This window comes from Rhinopithecus roxellana, chromosome 11 (assembly GCF_007565055.1).
Source record: "Rhinopithecus roxellana isolate Shanxi Qingling chromosome 11, ASM756505v1, whole genome shotgun sequence".
In the NCBI taxonomy this organism is placed as follows: Eukaryota; Metazoa; Chordata; class Mammalia; order Primates; family Cercopithecidae; genus Rhinopithecus; species Rhinopithecus roxellana.
The window spans coordinates 38,546,344-38,569,713 of NC_044559.1; the positions used below are offsets into that span (position 1 = coordinate 38,546,344).

Below are 23,370 nucleotides of genomic sequence, written 5' to 3' on the forward strand. Positions count from 1 at the left end.
GCCATTTAAGACTCTTATCTGGTTTGGGTGTCAAAGGAAGTGGCCATACAAGCTGTTTGGGACTCTAAAAGTGGAATGGAATCCAGGACACAGTGAGGGGCCCCTAGGGAACCTGAATGATTTTGTTTTTGTTTTTTTGAGATGGAGTCTTCCTCTGTTGCCCAGGCTGGAGTGCAGTGGCATGATCTTGGCTCACTGCAAACTCCGCCTCCCGGATTCAAGCGATTCTCCTGCCTCAGCCTCCTGAGTAGCTGGGATTACATGTGTGTGCCACCATGCCTGGCTAATTTTTGTATTTTTAGTAGAGACTGGGTTTCACCGTGTTAGCCAGGCTGGTCTCAAACTTCTGACCTCAGGTGATCTGCCCGCCTTGGCCTCCCAAAGTACTGGGATTACAGGTGTAAGCCACTGCACCTGGCTGGGAACCTGAACGATTCTGGAAAATAAAGTTGTCTTTTGAGAGTTAAACTATAAAACAAGCATAATAGGCCCAAAGCAGGGATTGGCAAAGACTTTGTTTCACCTGTTTCACAGCGTCAACATCCCCCCAAAAGATTGGCCATCAGAAGAGTGTGTGTGTGTGTGTGTGCGTGCGTGAGTGTGTGTGAATGTATGTATGCGTGTTGTGCATGGCAGTGTATGCATGTGAGTGTGAGTGTGAGCATGGCTGTGGGCATGTGGGCTTGGGTAATGTGTATGATCACATGCATGTGTGTGTGAGTGGGTGTGGATGTGCGGACAGCCAGGGAGGCCAAGGAGAGGGAGAACATACTGCCTTTGCCTAGCAAGGTGTAGCAAAGCCAAGCAGTGTGTCCCTGGCTTTCCGCAGGGGAAAGAGGGGGACACTGGGCCAGAAACTCATGCTCCTGGCCTCTGCTGAATCTCTGTCCATTCAGGGGAGATATATGCATGAAGTCATTGCAATGTGACACCTCTGTACTCATCAGATCACCCACGTCATCTAATGCACTCCCATCACATTCCAGACTCACTCAGTGCTGCCATCAGCTCCCAGGAGCTCTCCCTCCAGGGAGGGAATGTGCCCACCAGCAGACACTCAGATGGAGCGTGTGGGGACAGAGGCTGACAGCCTGCCTGGCCATTCCTCCTAGTTCCTCTCCTCAGACTAGCTGGTGTCCTTGTGCAAGTTACTTACCCTCTCTGAGGTTCAGTTCCCTCCTCTTTGAAGTGGGTTTAATAATAGTAGCTGCCAGATAGGTTGTTGTGAGGATTGATGAGATTACCCATATCATGTGCTTAGCACAATGGCTAATGGACGGCAGGCCTTCCGAAAGTATAAGCTACCATCATAATGACCAATATGATAACAAATCAAAACATCTGTATTGTTTTTCATATGTGCTCCAGCAGGCTGACTGGGAGCACAATCTGCCGTCCATCCTGTATCCCCAGAGCTGAGCTCAGGGCCTGGTGGACAGCATATGCTCAGGAAGCGTTTGTTGCAGAAATGAATGAATGACGGTGAGTGAGTGAGTGGCAAGTCATGTTTCTAGGTCCATAAGTCCAGGGCTGATAGCTTTGCACAGGTGGGCCATTCTATACACGTGCACTTGGTGACTGGGCCACCTTTCCCTGGGGACAGCAGACCCCAACGAACTCTGGCACAGTACTCACTCTTGGAGGGGAAACAGGAAGGGAAGGAATTTGGAGATGGAGCTCCCTGAGCAGCCACCTGGTCACCAGGCCAGGGCTTGGGTCATTATCACCAAACTTCTCAGGCTGTTGAATTGGGCCATTGATGTCTGCTTTTGTTTTATTTTAGTTTGGAGGGAAGCACAAGTATCACTGAGCAAAGTCAGTATCCTCCTATGCCTTGCTGCTTATTCTAAGTGTGATTCATGGACCAGCAAAATGGACCTCACCTAGGAGCTTGTTGGAAATGCAGAATCTCAGCCTGACCTACGGAATCAGAATCTACATGTTAACAAGATCCCCAGGGGCTGTGTGTGCATGTCAAAGTGTGAGAGTTTTCTGTCCTAGTGCCACTGCTTTGAGAACTACAGCTTGGTCATCTCTAGAAGAAAATCTAGCATTTGTGAGTTGCCACTTCTCCTGCACTCCAAAACGCACATCCCAGTTCCTGACCCATTAGAACGAGGTTGTCCAGGGATGTATGGTACTCCTCCTGGCCATCTCATCTCCCCTCTCCTCTTCTGAAGCTCTTACACTGGTCAGCAACTGGGCCCTTCTTTGCCTTTATGATGAGAAACTTCTCTGCTATTTGCTGATTGAACTGATGTTTTCTTGAAAAGCGTGTTTTAATTCAAGAGAGTCGTTGTTAAGGCAAATCTGTCTGCTGTGAGTTTTATCTCCTCTCTGTTGCTTCCTGGTGGTGCCACCCCAGGTCCTGGCATGCATCTTCTGGAGCCCAAGGGGCAAACAATACCCTTAGGCTTCCAGACAATCCCCGGCTTCTCCTCCACGTCTTTCCTCATCTATCCAGCTGTGCAGAGCTGGCACACGGGCATGCCCTGTCTTCATTCTTCCCAGCTCAAACCTGCTCCGGAGAGAATACAAACATATGTCAATGACAACACATAAAATCCGATGACAGCCCAAGAACTCCTAAATCTTCCAAATTGCCGTCTGCACTTCCTCTCCCTTTATATCCTGGCATGCCTGAGCTGACCTGCACCCCGGATCCAGCCCCAGCAGCTGTAATCATGTGTTCGCGTCTTCCAGCTGCTTTGGGAAACGCTGGGGCTCCAGGTACCAGCCTCTTCCTGGCTGCACCTCTCCAGAGTTGGAGACAGCTAAGGCGTGAGGGTCCCTAGGAATTGGGAACAGAGGACAGGGCCTAGAGCACCTCCAGACCCAAGTGTCCTTTGACTTTCCACGTGGAAAACCAAGAAATGACTAAATCCAGTGAATTAGCCACAGGAATCCCACTGCAGGAAAAAAGAGAATCCCTAGTTGGAAGAGTTATGGCAAAGAGACAGGGCCTCCTTCTCAAGCAGCTCTATGCTAAATATGGAAACTCCAAAGAAGGGTTACAATTTTCCTTGAGCATCTGGAAATTAGGTTCTGCTCTCAGGCTCAAGTTAAAAACAGTGGTTGGAATTCTGGTGTCAACTTTGCCAGATAAGGGGGAACTGGGGGAGCTCCTTGGTGGTGAAGTGACATCCTGGCTGGCCTCTGTGCCTCAGTATCAGTGAAGGACTTTGGGAAACAAAGGCTCCAGGACAGCCCATTTGCTCATCACAGGTGCAAAGAGGCCAATACTTGGCCTCCAACCTTTTTTAAACCTCTAGAGAAGAATCTTTCACTTTGGCTGAGGAGAAGCAAACACATTTAATAACTCATTTCTTAATGAAGAATGAATCATTTTTAAAAGCTTTCTGCTTCTTTTACCAACTGACCCTATAATTAGAAAAAGCATTCATTTGCTTTTTACTGCTGTCTCCCTAAAGCAAGATCTAGTGGTCAGGGACTATCAGGAAACAGAAGCACACTCAAATTAGAATGCTTTAAGGAGTCCCTTAAAAAAAATGTGTATCCTGCCCACACCTGCCTTGACTAAGGTGTGGGCAGGGTATAGGGAAACTGAAAGGGCTGGTGCAATATCCTGGAGCTGGGATCTCAGTGTAGGGCTCTTACCACCCCTGGGCCTAAAGTGCCGACAGGAGACAGTTACCAAATCTGGAAGGAGACAGTCAAGCGGAGAGGTGGCATTGACAGGAGCTGGGATCTTCAGCTGAGGCATGCAGCCAGCCTGAGATGACCCTGTGAGAACAGAGACAGAGGAATAAATATGCCAACTTCACTGACCAACTTCCTTCTAGTCTATCAGAGACCCCATTGACCAGACCCAGCCCAGAGCCAGAGGGAGAGCAGTCTATTACTATAGGACAGACAGGTCAGTCTCGTGGGGGTAGAGAGCAGTGTGGAGAGGGGCAAAGGGTGGATCTGGAGAGGCTGAGAGGAGCCACCTGGGACCAGAGCTGCTCTTACATTCCCTCTGCACCCCGCCTGATGCATTCCTTCTTAAAACTGCTGCCATGCAAGCATCTTGTCATTTTGCTCTGGAGCACCCGTTTGTGGTTGTCATTATTATATATTGCCTGGATCTGTCTTCTGCCAAGCCAGCTTGTAAGCCCTTAGAGACAGAGATTGCGTCTCTCTTGGATTTACCCACCGCCCTGGGGTACATATGTTCCAAGTCTCCTTTGGCTTTTTACATGGAAAACCAACCAAGAAATGAATAAATCCAGTGAATTAGCCACAGGAATCCCATGGCAGGACAAAAGAGAATTCTCAGTTGGGAGAGTTGTGGCAAAGAGAGAGTACCTCCTTCCCAAGCAGCACAACGTGTATACAAAACATATGGACAAGTTCGTGTGTGTGCGCTTGCGCATCAGCGAGGAGAGGCCAGGTGACGTGCAGGTAACAACCACCTGATCTCAGCAGCGTTATACAATAAATATTTTCTTTTGTTCACATTACCTGTCCATTGCAGGTCAGCATGGAGTGGTGTGCATGTCATAGTTAGTTTGGGACCCCCGATGGTGTCTTCTCAACACACACATCCCTAATTACAACAGAAGAGAGAGTATGGAGTGAATTACTCACTGGCCCAATGTGTCCCTTCTGTACACATTTCATAGGCCAAAGTGGGCTTGTGGCCATGCCTAACTGTCACAGTCAGGGAAGGAGAAGCCTCACATGCTCAGAAAGCAGGGAACTAGAGACATTTGGTGAGCAGTCTCCCAAAGCGGCTGAGGTTGGTCTCTACCAGGGATCCATGGAGGAATGAATAATTTTGAATTAAATGGAACAGTGGGTGTCAATACAAATTAAATGAATAAAAAAATCTATGCCTTTTGACATAGGAGTTCAAATCAGTCAACTCAGCAACAGAAAAAAATTAGCCAATCAAGTGTCCAGGAATTATAGAAATCAAATGATTTGTAAGACACAGACTAGTTTATATTACAAGACCCCATTTCTGGCTGGTTTCAGCATAGCCTATGTTGTTTGACATGAATTGTGCCTAGGATGTGGATTATTCATTGGGGGAGAATCAAATTCTCCCCCAATTCGATTATGTTATTGTTTTCCAGATTCTCATGTCCTTGGCTATTACTTTAAGACTCAGACAGACTGATAAAGATCCGCTCATTGATCCTGATGCCCTCTGTGGCTCAGCTCCAAAGAGGACATAGCTGTTACCACATCCGCTTCCCTGCCTTTTGTGGGACATCCCCATGCATGGCATTCTGCACTACCCCCAGGCATCGGTTCATAAAATTGCCTTATCCTGAGCCCTCCAAAATCCCTGGACCTTACAGGAAATCACCTCACCTCAAAAGCAGAAAAGGGTGAAAAAACATTTTCAGATCTGGGCAATCACTTTGTTGAAAAAATTGAAACCAAGTTTTCAGGAGTATTTTCAAAAGCAGAAAAGCATGTTCACTCATCTTTAGAAACTGTCTATACCTAAAAAACTGTTTAGGTAGTGATGCAGGTTGGCTGAGTTATCATCAAATTGTCTCAGCCACTTGGCTTCCCAAAGAAATTGCCTTGAAAAATCATGAAGAGACTGAGACTAAAGATGTAAGAGATGGCAATATTTTTTTTTTTTTAAAACAAACAAGACCAAAAAACTACGATCTCTCTTCTCTGTTCCCTCCTATTTTTAAGTAATCTTTTGCACATCATGAACCCTGAAAACAAATGCTAATACTGCTTCCTCAGAGTAAATTGTCAAAGTAATTTTGATGGCTGGACTTAGGCAGATGGACGTTTTATTTACAATGCCAAGCCAGATATCCTGGGATACACACTAATTCATGAGCTCTCTAAGGACTTTTCTGTGCCTAGAAGAGAAACATGAAAATGACCCTGTGACTGAAAAGGTGCATGATCTCATTGAGAAAGTTATTGTCGCAGTAATCTTACAAGCCTACAAAAGTTGGGTGACTAGCAAGGTCCTTCCCTGTCTTCTGAGGGGTCTGGGTCAATTTAGCTCTGGGACCTTCTTAAGGGCCCTTTGAGGTCCTGTCAACTTCAGTATTTTTTAGCAACTCACATTCTGATATGACCTGCCAGGGAGAGGGTGAAAATGATCAGCAATGGCAACTTTCACTGTTATAATTCCTTTTCCTGATGGTAAAAGTAGGACACGCTCATTGCAGAGAATTTGGAAAATATGAAATAAAAAGAAAATAAAAGGTAACCATATTTTCCCACCCACTGATAATCACCATCAACTTTCTGATGACCTCCTCTTCCTTTTGAAGCTTCAGTTTTCCGTATTTTGATTTTTAAATTATTTCAATCATGCATTCATCCTTATTTATTGAGAGCATACGATTGTTCTGTTCCCATCATCAGTGATGTAGCGGTAGAATAAATAATGTCCTGTTCTCATGGAGACGAAATAATATCAGAGACAGTTACTAAAATTCAGAGGGCAGAAAGACCATGGGAAAATCTTCAAACACTTGGAAGTTAAATGGCATACTTCTAAATAATTCATGGGTCAAAGAAGGAGTCTCAAAGGGAATTAAAAACACATAGAACTCTGAGATGCAGCTAAAGCAGTGCTGAGAGGAAAATTTATAACACTAAATGCTAACATTAGAAGAGGAAACATCTGAAATCGATAATCAAAGTTCTCACTTCATAAAACTAGAAAAATAAGAAGAAAATTACACCCAAAGCAAGCAGAAGAAAGGGAATAAAAATAGAAGCAGAAATAAATTGAAAATAGGAAAATAATAGAGACAAATCAACCAAACAAAAAGATTGTTTTTCAAAAAAACCAATAAAATTGATACGTCTCTAGCAAGACTGACAAAAATAAAAAGAGAGAAGATATATTACCACAATCTCAGAGTTGAGACAGAGGATATCACTACAAATCCTGTAGTTGCTGAAAATATGATGAACAGATGCTTTGAACAACTTTATGCTCATAAATTCAACAACTTAAAAGAAACGAACCAATTCTGTAAATACTGCAACCTATCAAAACCCAACCGAGATAAAACAGACAATCTGAATAGCTCAAAAACTATGAAAGAAATGGACTTTGTAATTTAAAAAGCTTCAGAGATGGTTTTTCTGGAGAATTATAAAAAAAAAAAACAACAAACAAAAACCAGGAATTTTACACCATGTTATTCAGAAACTAGAAGAGAAGGGAATACTTCCCAATTCATTTTATGAAGCTAGTTTAACCTTGATACCAAAGCCAGATAAAGATTGTACAAGAAAAGAAAATCACAGACCAGCGTCTCTCATGAACTTAGATGCAAAAATCCTCAACAAAATATTAGCAAATCAAATCCAGAGAGGAATACACATACCTTAGGGAGGTAGGGGTGACTTAACAAAATGAGCTAAGACTTCACATTTAGACAGATTTAGTTTCAATTACCAGCTTCCCATGTGATACAATAACTCAACCTCAGTTTACCTATCTGTAATATAGGGGCAACACACATATTTTAGGATTGGTTCATGTATCTAGTAAATGAAACTATATGTCAGAAAAAAAAGTCAATGGAAGTTATATTATTTTGTCATATTTCTTTTTTTTTTCTTCTTTTTTTGATAGAGATAGGGTTTCGCCGTGTTGGCCAGGCTGGTATCGAACTCCTGAGCTCAAGTGATCCACTTGTCTTGGCCTCCCAAAGGGGATTACAGGTGTGAGCCACCACGCCCACCAGGTTTTCTCTTATGGAGGAACTAAATGTTACAGCAATAGCTGGTACTTTGTTATGGCAGACCAAGCTGACTAATACAGTCATGGCCCTTAAACGTGGCCCATGAGACCCTGCACCTTCTGGCCTCCCCTCTTTCTGATCGCTACCGTGACCTTTCCTCCGTGGCCCACTCTCTCCAGCACCACAGGCTTCCTTGGTAGTCTCTGAATGACACGAGCATATTCCTACCCCAGGGCCTTTGCACTCCCATCTCCCCAGCCAGCCTCACTCTTCCTCCACGGAAATTTCCCTCATTTCCTTCAAGTTTTTGTTCAAAAAGCCTTCTCAATGAGGCTGACCCTGAAAACTCTTTACAACTCACCTTCCCCCATTGAGCACTTCAACCCCCCTTACACGTTCTATTTAAAAAAAAAAAATCTTCCCACATATTGATCTCTTCCTAACACATGGTATCATGTATTTGTGATATTGTCTATTGCCTGTCACCGTCTGAAAAATGATAAGCTCCAGAAAATCAGGTATACGGGTCTCTGTTTTGTTCACTGAATCATTCCAAGTGCCTAGGACTCTGGCTGACACGTATTTCCTGTTCCAGAAAACCTGTTGGCTGAGCGAATGAACCTCTTCCCCCAGCGAGCGAGCCTGTCGGCCGAGGAGACCACGCCATACCAGGATTTCCCAGCAGGTGGCAGCCGACGCACGCCAGAGACGGCTGGGCGCCTACACTTTGAACTCAAGGTTCTTCCAATTAAGTGCAAAATAAGGAACCAGGAGAGTCATCAGTTTGGCTTACTCCCGACGCAGACTTGCACTGGAGGCTGTGTGGAGGGATGAGCCGGTGAGCTGATAAAGCCTTTATCTAATACAGGAGGCTGTTTACCCACAATTCAGGGGTAAAAAAATGTAAACAGCTGTTGAGATGAAAGAAGGTCAGAGTCCTCCCACGGTGGGGAAAAGGGGCAGAAGAAAGGCTGTGGCCACGGATTGGCATCACTCCTGCAGATGGAAAAGTGACATTGGACAACTACTCAGGGAAAAAGGTGAGCCCCTAACACACCGCCGGTGCCGTGGACGTTTCTAGTCTTATTATTATTATTGTTTTTTGAGACGGAGTTTTGCTCCTGTTGCCCAGGCTGGAGTGCAGTGGTGCGATCTCGGCTCATGCAACCTCCGCCTCCCGGGTTCAAGGGATTCTCCTGCCTCAGCCTCCTGAGTAGCTGGAATATAGGCCCCTGCCACCACGCCCAGCTAATTTTTTTGTATTTTTAGTGTGTGTGTGGGGGGGTGTTTCACCAGGTTGGCCAGGCTGGTCTCAAACTCCTGACCTCAGGTGATCCACCTGCCTTGGCCTCCCAAAGTGCTGGGATTACAGGCGTGAGCCACCACACCTGGCCTAATCTTACTGTTAACACACCAGAAGATGCTTTGTTATGAAACCTTGAATCTCCCTGTGAGCCCCTGCCAAGCTGCCCTCCTCCCAGGTGCTTCTGTTATCCATCCAGTCATGGAATCGAGTTGCAGTGGTAAGGAACCCTTTGAAAGCCAAGTGCAAGGTGAGCCTGCCTTCCAGCAAATTCAGCATTTGAGTGTATCCATTTAGTGGGAGGCTCCCAGGCAGAAATTGCTTGATAATCTGAGTCTACAAGCCCAGAAAAAATCTATGTCAGCTGATCAACCTAGTAACTATCACAGTGACTACAAGAGCTAGCATTCATTGAGCGCTTCCTGTGTACCAGGCATGTGCTGGAGATGTTTACCTGCACTATCTTATTCATTGTCAGTGCCAATCTCTGAAGTTCACCCTCTTCTCATCCCCAACTCACAGATGACACGAGAGCGGTTGTCACTAGCCCATGGACCCAGTTCGGTGCTCCCTCGCCCCTGCAGGGGAGGAATCCCCTGAGATGTACCAAGGTGTCCTGATAGACCTCAGAGAACAGCTAGTCCACCACTCGGTGTTGACAGAAGGGTAAGCTGAGGCCCAGAGAGGGGAAGGGACTGGCTAAGTTTACACAGAAGCCTGCCCAGTCCCTGTGCAGGAAGAGCAACCCAGTGCCTTTAACATTCCCAACCAATGTCAGGAGGTCAAGCACAGGCTTTTATTATTTATTTGTTTGCTTGTTTATTTAGAGACAGGGTCTCACTCTGTTGCCCAGGCTGGAGTGCAGTGATGCGACCATAGTTCGCTGCAGCCTCGAACTCTTGGACTCAAGCAATCCTCCCTCCTCTGCACTCCCCACCCCCAGTAGCTGGAACTACAGGCACATGGGTCATCATATTGTATTGCTATGTTGCTCAGGCTGATCTCGAACTCCTGAGCTCAAGTGATCTTCTCACCTCGACCTCCCAAAGTGCTGGGATTACAGGTGTGAGTCACCGTGCCCGGCCAATCACAAGCTTTTAGTTTGCTTTCCTCAGATTCCACATTTGCTTCAGTCCTTGCTGGCACTGAACACTTTTGCATAAGAGCTTGTGAAAATAACACCACCTCTCTTATTTTAGGAGTTTTATCAACTAGTAGACTGTCCAGCTGGAATCACTGGCCTCTCATAATGTGAACTCTGGCTTCTGTGGCTATTAGCTGGTGATTTTGGTCAAGCCACTCAACTCTGAGCTGGTTTGTTCATGGTAAAATGGGGGTAGCAATATATATTCATGAAAGGCTAGATTCTAAGCTAGTGCTGTCCCATACAAATGTAATGGTAGCCACATTTGTAATTTTAAATTTTCTAATAGCCACATCAAAAAAAAAAAAAAAAAAAAAAAGGTAAAGGGGGAACCAAAGCACACACCATGATTAATTTTCATAAATTGTTTCATTGAATGCAGTACCTTCCAAATACCATCATTTCAATGTCTAGTCAATATCCAATTGTTAATGGGATACTTTGTTTCATTTTCACACTAAGTCTTCAAGATGGGGTGTGTGTTTTGCACTTACAGCACATCTCAGTTTGGACTGGTCAGGTGGCAAGGGGCTGCTGTATGGGACAGGACTGTTTTCTGCCTCCATAGCATTTTGAGCATGTGGCTCTTTGCTTTAGGAGGATCTTTGTATCTACACCTTGTTTGTAGATGGTCATCATTTGGGACCCTAACAGAACAGAGATGGCCTTCTTCCTGGCCCAACAAGTCCCTAGTACTCCCCTGTCATCAGCAGGCCTCTGGGCTGTCTTTGAAAACATTCCCTTTCGAGATAGGTTTCCTCCAACACCACAAACAGGTCTTTCCCATTCTCTGCAAATATTCATGTCCATTTTGTCCTTGATGTGGTGGAAGTGTTCTTAATAACTGCACAGCAGACTAAGATACAGTAAGAGAGGAATGCAGAGGATGGTGGGGTGATGGGGGAGGTGGAGAGATCACATCCTCCCTCGGGATGGGCTTGGTATTGTGGCAACCTGGAGCTCAGGGATCTGGTCTGTGGAATGTTGTCTTTGCTTTTCAGCTTGGAGCCTCACCTCGCCGCGCCCAGCTCAACTCTGTGGCCTCAACAGAAATACCCTCATTACAGGAGTGCCCCACCTCCGTGACCGCGACTTATATTTGATAATAAGCAGGTATAAGGGGTGCAATTGTGCATGGGCTGTGCTCACAGAAACATGAAAAGGCTCAAGCCACGCTTCACCCTCAGGGGCCTGGCCTGGGAGATGGGAGCCAGCATCTGCTTGGGTTCTCCTGACAGCAATGGTCACTGTGGCTCATGGAGAGTGACAAATGCAGGTGGGGTAGCTCAGACACAGGGCTCTAGGCTCTCCATAGGGTCTAGGGGTGGTAGAGACCCCTCTAACTCTCCCCTCACTCCCAGCTCCCAGACAGTTCCTTCCTTTTCAGTTTTTCTGGAAGGCAGAGGTTGAGGGCCAGAGCTCTGCATTCAGCCTACCTGGGTTCACATTCCAGCTCTGCCACGTCCTGTGTGGCTTTGGTGAGTGACCCAACCTCTCTCTGCATTGGTGTCCTCCTCTATGAGTGGGGTGGTAACTCCTTCTCGGGGTTTTCTGAGGAATAAGTGAGGCAATAAACAGGAGACTCAGCATCAGACCAGTGTACCATGATTGTATTTTACAGGGAGAGACCTGGTTCCCAATACTTTGGCTTATCCAGAATAGAGGCATCTTATTTTCCCCAATCAACTAATTTTATAGTTAAAAAATACAATATTAATAAAATCTATGCTGACAGAGAACAATCTCTGAGATGTACTCTGAAGTGAAAAAAGCAAAGTGTATAATACAGGCCAACATGGAACACAGACACAGGGCCTGTGTTTGGGATGGCACAAAAGTTACTGGTAATGGGTGACTGGGGAGGGGAGCCGGAGACAGCAGTGCGAGAGGGCTTGACTTTTCATTCTCTAGCCCCTTGTAATATTCCCATTTTACCAGGAGTATGTATTCCTGCTTTTTTGTTTTTCGTTGTGAACATGAATTAATTTTTTCAATTAAAAAAAAAAACTAATTCAAATATCTCCCCCACCCCCACCAATGAAAAATGGTCGTTGTAAAAAATTTCCCAGTTCTGAAGAGAGAGCCTGCAAATGCTGTACCATTTCATTGCTGGGTGTTAGAGGATCCAGGGTCCCTGCCTGGGAAGATGGTTTGCTCTGAAATTCATTTTCCATGTATCACCATTTAAGCATCTGTCAGGGTTTAACTGGGGCGAGAGGAAAGCAGCTACTCACGCATGTAACACGTATGCACCCAGCAAACAGCGCTTCCCTCTCACACACGCACGCATGCACACACACACTTACACAACTAAGGACTACACATGCACCCCTCACCAGCCAAACCACTTCATACCCACCTACTAACAAATGAGCCACTTCACCTATCCGCATCCAACCCCAAAAGCCCTTTACACCCACAAACACACAACACCCACCCGGACAACCAAGCACTCCACACACCACAACAGCCTTTACACACATGCACCCAACGACCAAAGTACTTCACACATGCAACCCAGAGATCAGAAGGGCTTCATGCATCTGCCCAATAAGCAAAGCACTTAATATACACACGCACAGAGCTTTACACACATACGCACCCCAACCAAAGGGTCCACACACACACTCACATGCCCCAACGGCCAAAGCACTTCGCACACCCCCCACATGCACACCCAAACAGCTTTACTCCTTCCACCAACGAGCATCATACACAGTCCCCAACAACCAAAATATTTTACCCCCATGCACCCCGACAGCCAATGCTCTCCATACAGACCCCCCTTCAAAAGCCCCAAAGCGCTTCAATTGGTTTGATGCAGAGGTAGATACTTGAACACCAAGACATTAGACTGCGACTTTCTTTTCAGATTAATGAGCAGAAAAAGATTGGAGGAGGGAGGGGGCGAGAATGGCGGGAGAGAGCAATTACACCCAAATCTTTTCTCTGTTGATTAGGGATTCCTTCTCTAGCCTGCTTTGGCTCCAGCTAAATCTTTTTCTAATGAGATGTGGCTTATCCAGATCAAGGCCCTGAGAAAAAAGTTGCAATTAACTTTAAGAAGAAAAAGAGTGAGTGAGAAAAGGAAGGAAGAGTGGAGGGGGCGGCCAGGGGTAGGGAGTGGGGGCAGGGCCAGGGGCCTGGGCGGTCAGGCTGGGAGGAGCCCAGGGGCTGGAGCAGGCTCCCAGCAGGTGGAGAGGCACAGGCCCCGGCTGTGCTTCTGGAGTTTAGGGAACGGCCCTGTGATGCCTCTGCCAGCCTGGGTCAGGCCTTGTGGCCACTTCAGGCTCAAATCAAGGTGCAGGAATGGTGAGTGCCCTCGGGTTTCGGCTTTCCTGGCTCTGCACCCCAATCCCTGGCAGCGGCCTCTCTCCTTTCTGTCTGCCTACCCTCTGGAGGACATGGGCCCTCCTCTGTCCACCCAGAACCTTGGGTGGTGTCTGGTCAGCACTGACTCTGCTCTTGGGAGCTGGTGGGTTCAGCAGTCCTCCGGCGGCCGGGAGCCATGGGTTTGGCATGGGCCTCAGCACTGATGGCTGCCGCCGAGGTCCCCCCGACTTGCCTCACTCTTTCCATCTGGGAGTGAGGTCTTGAGTTATTTTAATGTGAGTCACTTAGAAGGGTGGACAGGGCCTAGGACTGAAGGAGACACTTCATATTGAGATGCTAAAAACACCTCACGATCCTAGAACTGACACAGATTGACCTTTCTGTGTTTCTCTCTGAAATCAAGCTAGACCCAGTCACAGCTGACGAATAGTCACTTCCTCTCTCTGATGCTCAGTTTCTTCACCTGTTAAGAAAACTAAAGAAGTGGGGCAGTGGATCTCCAGAGCCTCTGCCAATCCTGACACCCCCAGATCCAACAGAAGGCACAGATGCAGACTCCACATGTCCTGATTTGAGTACTCACGGCTCCCTCCCTGATTCCCAAGCTCTGCTAGGCACATTCGCGGGACACTTACACCTTCCTGAAAGTTGTTTTCCGTGCAGAGATTGGTTTTTGCCCTATTTGGCAAGAAATATCCAGCAATGCCTGAAGGCGGCTTTCACAAATCTTGAGGTCTCTAACCTGGCGCTTGTGGTGGGGTCTCGGCTAATAACTCGACATCTGTATGCCAGCCGAGCTGGGGACCCCGAGCCTGGATCAGATGGAGTTAGGATGGGTGGGGTGGATGGGGGGCAGGAGTGGGCTGCAGTCTCCTTTCTCTTTGGTCACACACAGCCAGGTATGCGGAAGGGGTCTGGGCAGATTACTTAAAGCTGAAGTCCTTTATTTTCCTACCCATAGCATTTCCTTTTCCCGTTCTGTGCATCTCCCTGTGCAAATTAAAAGGGATTTTGATGGCACGCTGGTGACTCCATGGGATAAAGTGAATCTGGGTCTCTGCAACTTGCTTGACTTCCAAAGAAGCGGGGCCTTTGCATGTTGGTGGCCACCCACACACACGGGCTTCCTCCGTGGGATGTCTGGGTGACCCCTTGCCAAATAAGCCCCCCGGGCCTGGACACAGATGAGCTGGGCCCGTCTTTCCTGTGTCTAAGTTCTAGAGAGGTCACACAAGTCCCCACCTCCAAGCCCCCAAGAATTTCCTTCAAGCCTGGTTCCCGGGTCCCCAGCCAGCCCTCCCTTCTGTCCCTGCCCTCCACAGTGTTGGTTGCTGGAGACAATCTAGGCTTTCTCCTGTCTCTCTCTGGCTCTCGCCAATGTAATAAGCATATGTGCTAGAAATCCTAGCTGCAGTGCTAAGTTAGAAATTCTTCTTAAACATATAGCAAGGTCAGATGAAGGGGAAAAAAATAGAAAACAAAACACAAAACCCTGAAACAGAAATTGGACACAGGAGGGCAGATGTAGACTGAACAGGAAGTGCTGGCCCGAGGCTAAATGAAACAGCTGTCACCATTGTTCTGGACTGAAAACTGCCTTTGCAAACTCCATGCGGTCCAGGCTCAGAAAGCAGATGTTAATAATTACAGCACATGAAACGAAGGGCACAGGATTAGGCAAGTGACGAAAAAGAAATGGTACCAGTAGATTTATAACTCGCCTAGGCAAATCTGCTTGCTGGTGTGGGGGGTGGGCTGGGCGGCTTCCTTGCAGAGGCCCCTCCTCAACCCCCTTCCTAGTTTGGCATTTTGGCTTCCGGGATGATCTCAGAATCTGGGGATTGTTTTATGGTGGGGGGCCATGGAGACCCATTCAAGCTGCCTTTCCAGGGACCCCATGACTCCAGGGCCATAGACGGTTGCCTCTGACCTACAGGAAAAAGGATAAAATCTCTAATGCTCAGCCCAGGTACAAAAAGGGGATCTGTGGGCAGAAAATCACTGGATGGGTTGCTGCAAGCCAGGACTCATGCGGACACAAAGCTGGGCAGCCATTCTTGGAGCTCTTGTTTTTACCAAAGGGTTCACGTCTAAAATCCAGGAGCTCAAGTTCTTTGCAGCTGAAATTGATTCACACTTTAAAATCAGCCAGACCCTAGCGCCTTGGCAAGGGAGCTCAAGGAGGATGTTGGGACACTTAAAGAAAGTCAGCAAGGCGAGTTTCTTGGGCTAATTACATAAGTAGAAAAGGCAGAGTCTTCACATGTTTTCTGAACATTCCTCAGTGCTTTTCCATGTGAGCCAGAATTGTAAAAAACAAAACAAAACAACACACTCGCATCCACAGAAATTCCTCCCATCCCACCACCCCCTAGAAAGGACGTCTCTAGGAAAGGTTAGGAAGAAGGTAAAGCATGTGTTTGGCATCTTTATGCCTGATATGGAAACCATATGCTTAAATACACTAGCAAACATACTTAATATAACACTCGCTTTTATTAAATGTGGTTTTATAAACGCTCTCCCCAGCCAGGGCACCTTCCCCATGCTGGAGGCTGGAACTTGGCAAAATAATCTTCCCGCTGTTACATCTATTGATACACATTTTTTGAAAATGAGTCTCGGACCCTTGGAAAATAGACTGGTTCTGATTATTATTGCAAGAGGGAAGGGGCACACGAGGGCATCTTTTTTCCTCTGATAAATTAAAAGAACTGTAACGGGTGCTTTCTGCAACCTGTAAAAGGGCAGAGCCATCTGTGATTCATTTAGCAGCTCCTTATAGAAGATTTATTTGATTAATTCGGTCAGAAGAGAGAGAATATGGATTTTCCCCTTCTCTGAAAGGCACATACACACTCACACATGCACACATGCACCCACCCATGGGTAGACATCTCAGGAATGAAAAATGACTAATCGTGTTATTGGAACTGGCGAACGCAGGGCCTCAGTGGTGAGATAGCAAGCTCCCGCCCTGCCAATGGGAGGGCCAGTTTCAGAAGAGATTTAATATACTCAGGCCCAATGCCATCAAAGAGTGAGCCCAGAGGATAATACCGTGAACTACTGGATCGCTTTGCTTAGGCATTGATTACTGGATGCCAGGCACTGTGTTGAGCATTTTGAATGCATTATCTCATTACATCATCACAATGACCCTCGCGGGAGGTACTGTCGCCATCACCACTTTATAGACTGGGAGACGGCCCCATTCCCGGCAGGCCTCAGCTCAAAATTCTTTTCACTTTTTCCAGTGGAATTTTGCTTTCTCAGTCCTCCGTGCCTACAGCAGACAGATGGAGGCCACGCCTTACGTTTATCTAGTGGTGGGTAATCTTGGAAGGGGTTATCCACATTGGCTGTGCTTTATCCCTATAGGTTTCAGTTCAGTGTTGATTAGAGAAACACTCTCCTTTAGGCTTATCTCTAGTCTCAAGGAGAGCTCTGGCCTCCTCTGACCTTTGTTGCCCCTAACTTACGTGACCCAACCCTATAAGCAATCATCTCTAGACCACTGTCAATTCCTGGTTGGGGGAGGTGGTAACAGCCCCTTAGAGAGGTCCTTGCAAAGGGCAAAGAAAACAGTACAGGTGAAAGGAATCATAAAAGCACACAAGATCTGACCCAAAGAAGACTTTGGATGTCAATGTCAGGAGTGGCAAATATATGGTAAGTAAATGTGTCACTGCTCTCTTTCTTTTGCTCACAGCAGACACTGCTAATTGATCCCAGCTCTGTCTTCTACTAAGCCTCAAAATCCTCAATACAGAACTCCAGTCAGCCTCTACCAATAGATCAGAATTAGCAAAAATAGTTGAAAGCTGTTTGCAGTCCCTTTCAGTTGAATGTTTCATTTTGTGGAGGGAGAAACAGGGGCCCAGATAGAAGTCAGCTACAAAAGCAGTCAGAGAAGGTCAGTTCTCAGCCTCAGATCTCTAGCTTTCTCTGCCCGGTATTTTCAGCATCCACACCAGTGGGGCCGGTCCAAGCCACGGTGCAGTGGGTCAGAAGCCTCTGTATTTTGCTGGGTCTCTGCTGTCACCCCCTCCCTGCAATAGAACGTCACTGAAGCTGCTCTGCAGACAGGATAAAAGGCATCCTTTTGAAGGCTGCAGAAGATTGAAATCTTTGTGACTTTAAAATAATTAACCCCAAACCAGGATGGAGTGGGGCAGCCTGAGCCCATGATCTGTTACAATCCAGGGTCTAAGATTCTAGAAAGAAGTAGAAGTTTTCATTTTGGAAATACTGGCATCAGTAGACACTCCTCATTCTCTCACTGGCTGGACCACAGGAAATGCCTAGATCAAAGGCAACCAGGACTCAATAGGCTTAAGGTATTGAGGGCTTGTCTCGACTGCGGGGCTGTCACCCCGGCCCTCAGACTTTTCAGCTGGGCGGAATTTCTCTGTGGAAAGAATAACAGGATTTTGTGAAAGGAAGAAGGAGGCTTCAAGTTCAGAAGTTCCCTCCAGAGCTCTTTCCTCCTGCTCCCTTGCTAGGACCTAATCTTCAATGTTTCTCAGCCCGACATGGCTCAAGGGGGATTTTGTGGTTCACTACTTAGTTCTGTTGAATATCTGATTGGTGGAGACAAGCTTTTCCATAGAAGAATAAGACTGAGTACCAGGACTTAGGTTCAGAGAATCAGAGGGTGAGTCTGAAATCCAACATATTTGGAAGGGAGGCAGTCATGGCACATTCAGTATGAAGAGCGTTTTCACTATCCCATTGGCAGGGTTGCCTGTGGGGTCTTTAGGAGACCTGCTTAAAGAATAGACAAGAATTGTGTACAACTTGCCTCTTAGCCCTTGGGTTGATCCTGGTACTTCTGCTATTTTTGAGGAGGCTTGAAAACACTTCGTTTAAACCTGCCTTCTACAACCCTGTGTATACTATGAATTTCCATTATCTAAGAAGAAAATTTTGCTAACTGAATCAAACTCTAGCCCAGCCTAACTTCTTGAAAATATCACAAATATTGAACTAGTGAGGTCCCAAATACCGAGGATTTTACAGGGCCCAAATACTGCCCCTTGAGGGGGTTTGTTGACCAACATCATTTGTTGAAAGAAGATGCTTGTATTACAGAAGTAGTTTTCCAGAATGTTCCTGACTGGGTGACAGTTCAGAGAAGGAGCGAAGTTGGGGGGCAGGTAATGAAGAGAGAAGGTCCTCTGTGTACCTTTTCCTTTTTTTTTTTTTTTTTTTTTTTTTTTTTTTTTTTGAGACGTAGTCTCACTCTGTCACCCAGGCTGGAGTTCAGTGGCGCGATCTCAGCTCACTGCAAGCTCCGCCTCGCGGGTTCAAGTGATTCTCCTGCCTCAGCCTCCTGAGTAGCTGGGGATTACAGGCACCCATCACTACAACTGGCTTTTTTTTTTTTTTTTTTTTTTTTTTTTTTTTTTTTTGTATTTTTAGCAGAGACATGTTTTTGCCATGTTGGCCAGGCTGGTCTCAAACTCCTGACCTCGGATCATCCACCTGCCTCAACCTCCCAAAGTGCTGGGATTACAGGTGGGAGCCACCATGCCTTGTCCCTCCCTGTGCCATTTCTGATTCCACTTATGGATAAACAAGCAGGCTGAGGTGGGTATGCATTACCCTGAAGACACAACTCAAAAGAGGACTGTGTGCCTCTGGGAATTTCACTTAGTGGCCAACCAGATCTTTACTAGATGTGTGACTTTGGACAAGTTAGATAACATCTTCTATTTCTTTCTCTGTAAAACAGGAGTAACAATAGCACCTACCTCACAAGGTTGTTGTGAGGATTAAATGAGATAAAGCACTTAGAATAGGGACTGGCACAAAGTACCAAGAAAATATTATCTCCCCAATGTCCATCAGCTGATGAATGGATAAAGAGAATGTGGTCTATCGATGCAATGGAATATTATTCACCCATAAAAATAAATGAAGTGCTGATACACAGTACCATGTAGACAAACGTGGAAGACATTATGTTGAATGAAAGAAGCCAGACACAAAAGGCCATCTATTGTATGATTTCATTTATATGAAATATCTGGAATAGGCAAATCTACAGAGACAAAAAGCAGAATCATGATTTCTTAGGGCTGGTAGGGGATGGTAGGACGGGGAAGTAACAGCTAAAGGGTATGGGATTTCTTTTTGAGATGATAGAAATGTTCGAAAATGGACTGTGGTGATGGTGGCACATATCTGTGAATATACTCAAAACCATTCCATTATATACACTTTGAATGACTTGTATGGGATGTGAATTATATCTTAATAAAGCTGTTTAAAAGAAAACCTTTTTTTTTAGGTGAGTGTGGTTACAAAAACGGGATGATGGAGTCTTTGACAACTGGAGAGTGGTTGCTCTACCTACAGACATTCAGATATAAAATAAAAACATGCTTGTGGGCCAAACTCAGCCTCAGTTTCCCCATCTGCTAGACAGAAGTTCCTCCCTCAAAGGGCTGTTGGAAGGAAAAATGAGATAATTCATCTACAGCACTTAGCATGGAGCCTGGCATATTCCAGGCACTCAGGAGGTAGCAGTGGCATTGCCATTATTCTTTTAGACTCTAGAATTCCATGCTGGAGGAGTTTGGGGGGCAGACTGGCTGGAAAGGAAGTGGGTAACTAGGGGTCATGTCCTGAAGCTACATTTGCAAATGAAGCCTACTGCATTAGCTTAGGTCATATGTTACAAAGAAAAAGACATTTGCAAAGTTTTCTAAACATGCCTTTATTCACACTTTCATAGGGTTGAAAAAACACCTGTAATCAAATAATAACATTATTATTAAAGTTGAAGTGTCTTTGATGAGAGGCCCATGAGGAGTTTGGAAGAATTTAAGTCTCCCTGATCCCTGAAAACTGTTCCCATAGGTGCCTGATTCCATAGGTGCCACTACTATTGTTAGAATTAATATTTAAGTGACCACATGTGAAGGGCACTGGACAGAGTGAAGAGGCTGGGCTCTTGACTTGACTCAGCCACTCACCAAATGTGCAACTTAAGGAAAATACTGTTATTTCCCTGGACTTCAGTGTTTTCAACTATAGGATGAGAAGATGGTGGGTGCAACCTCTGAATATCCTTCAAGCAAAAAACTTCAGAATCCAGGATAATGGCCCAAATCTTATCACCACCTAGGTAAGCCAGATTGGACTGTCTGAAGGATGTCTCCCATAGACTGGAACTTGTCCTTTCTATTCCAAGTGTTTTGAGTTCTAGAATTCCAGGCCAAAGCTCACAGCACGCTTGCTAGAGAAACGCCTCACCACTACCTCCATTCTGATTCCCCCTTAGGCTGAAGTGCCAACATAGTTAATCCTCTCTCTGGGGCTGAAGACACTGAATTGAAAAGTATCACCCCTAAATTCATGTCTACTGGATCCTGTGAGAGTGGTCTTATTTGGAAATAGGGTCTTTGGAGATGTAATCAAGGTAAGATGAAGTCATACTGGATTAGGGTAGCTCTTAATCTAATGATTGGAGTCCTGTTAAGAAGAGGGAAATGTGGAAGACGTGACACAGAGGGGAGAATGCCATGTGTAAGTGGAAGCAGAGATTGAAGTGAAGCTGCCGCAAGCCCAGGAAGTCAGACTGCTAGCACCAACAACTAGAAGAGAGACGTGGAACAGCAATGTGATCATCCCAAGGGCACGGCCAGAATTTCGTGGCATCAGTGATGCTGTAGCTCACACATCTGAACTTGCTTCACACAGTCCCAGAGCAACTTCTACACCCCACCAGCTTTCTGGTACTCCATGTTTTGGGGGCCAGACACCAACTGGATAGTACCCAAAAGCTGTCCTATTCTCCTTCGCTACTTTGACTTGGTGCTGAGCCTCGCCTGTGGGTTCTGCAGCAGTGAGAAAGGATGGGGCTGAAGGCTTGGCAGTTCCTCAGGCATGAGGGATAACCATGGTTATTGAAGAAGAATGTCTAATGACACAGAAAAGTGCTCATGGTTCATTTGTTCATTCATTCAACAAATATTAGTATTACTTGAGCACCCGCTCTGTCACAGGCACTGTCTCAGGCTCTGGTGGTAGAGCACTGCTGGTGGGAATGGGGATGAGCCAGTCCAGGGATCCTGGGGCTCCAGGGTTGGCTGAGATTGTTCTGTGGAACCCTGAGCATTTTTGCAATCTCTTAATATCTAATGGAGATTGTATAGTTACTCCCAGCAAGATCACTTGGGCTGACATGTCACCTTCCTTTGCAGGAATCTGGAATGACATCAGCTGGAAACAGTGATGCTAAATATCTTGTGGTAGTCAGGAGCTGCCTGAAAGATAGGACTGCAGTTAGAAATAAGTTTCTTTTCTTTTCTTTTTTTTTTTTTTAGACGGAGTTTTATTCTTGTTGTCCAGGCTGGAGTGCAATGGCACGATCTTGACTCACTGCAAACTCCACCTCCTGGATTCAAGTGATTCTTCTGCCTCAGCCTCCCGAGTAGCTGGGATTACAGGCAACCGTCACCATCCCTGGCTAATGTTTGTATTTTTAGTAGAGACAGTGTTTTGCCATGTTGGCCAGGCTGGTTTCGAACTCCTGACCTCAGGTGATCTGCTTGCCTTGGACTCCCAAAGTGCTGGGATTACAGGCATGAGCCACCGTGCCCGGCCAAGTTAGAATTAAGTTTTTAAAATAGGAAAGCAATGAATACATTATAAGTGCCTTGGTAGATGAACAACTTTCAAAATGTAGAACTAGAGGCCAAATAATTGAAAGTGTTCTTGAGGAGAGGAAAGCCCTTTATTCAACTTAATACATTGACTAAGTTTATTTAATATATACCTTTGAATAGAACCTATGTGCCAGGCCCTATGGTTGGCACTGGGTACAGCGACACAACACAGAGAAGGTCCCTGCTCCCACGGAGCTGAGGCACTTACCACGGGAGACAGTCAATAGGCAAAAGCCACTTTCTTAGGCACTCAATACATGACAGTTATTCATTGGAAACAGTGAATAACTAGAATAACTATCATGTACTGAGTGCTTAAGAAGGTGGCTTTTGTCCCATGCAGGCACTACCCTGGGCTCTGGAGACTGAGCAAGGAGCAGCAGAGGTCAGTTCAGGCTGACTCCTTGCTGTCCTGAAACTTACATCCTATCAGGGCTGGCAGCTAAGAAGCAAAAGGGGAAAAAAAAAATCCAAACAGGAAAAGGTCAGATGGAAACCTCAGAGTGACATGGTTGAGACTTTCAGGGAGATGGGAGGGGGCTACTGTAGCAGGTAGTCAGGGAAGACTTCTTAGAGGAGGTGGTGAGAGAATCCCAACACTCAGTTCTTTCAAGAGGCAAGGTGAAGGAAGGAGAAGCACAATTTGTGCCTAGACTTGGCAGGTCCGAGTTTTGTAGGAACTAGCTAGCTTTGCTTTAGGGCCACAGGTAGGTAAACTGAGGTGATGTGATCTGTCTAGGGTTGCTCAAGAAGTCAGTGGCAAAGCCAGGCTAGAACTCTGGGTTTGGGCTCCCTGGGCAGTGCTCTTCCCATGCTGTGTACCATCCTGCCTCTTACGAAATGACTTCCTGAATGCTTTCATGGACCTCTGGCCACACAAAGGATGTGTCTGTGTGTCAGGCGGGTCTCAAGGATTTCTGAAAGTCCTAAAATGTGCATGGTGCTATGCCAGGAGCCACGAGGAGTGTGACAGACCAAGCTATGAGGGATCTACACTGGCATAGGAAGATGAAAGCAGCAATACCAGAGGGTGTGGGTGTGACAGTGTCCCAACGTGCTGCTGAAAGAAGCGGTGGGTTGAAGAGGTTCCTGGGAGGAGAGGCCACGGCAGCTGGGCTGAGAGCTTAACCTCTCATTTACTCACAGACAACTTCTCAGCCTGCATTTCACTGTCCCCCCAGCCCCTAGCATGGGGGCCCAGGGACAGGAGGAGGTCTTGGC

The 23,370-nt window shown here is 46.2% G+C and overlaps 1 long non-coding RNA gene across 1 annotated transcript in view; it reads right to left on the minus strand.

Moving 5' to 3' along the window:
• Positions 1-6,255: 6,255 nt before the first annotated feature.
• Positions 6,256-23,370, minus strand: part of LOC115900270 — a 47,724-nt gene continuing 30,609 nt past the window's right edge. The window contains exons 2-3 of the long non-coding RNA XR_004059916.1: positions 11,575-11,689; positions 6,256-6,381 (exon numbers count right to left, since the gene is read on the minus strand). This is a non-coding gene — a long non-coding RNA (uncharacterized LOC115900270). The remainder of the gene's footprint in view (positions 6,382-11,574; positions 11,690-23,370) is intronic.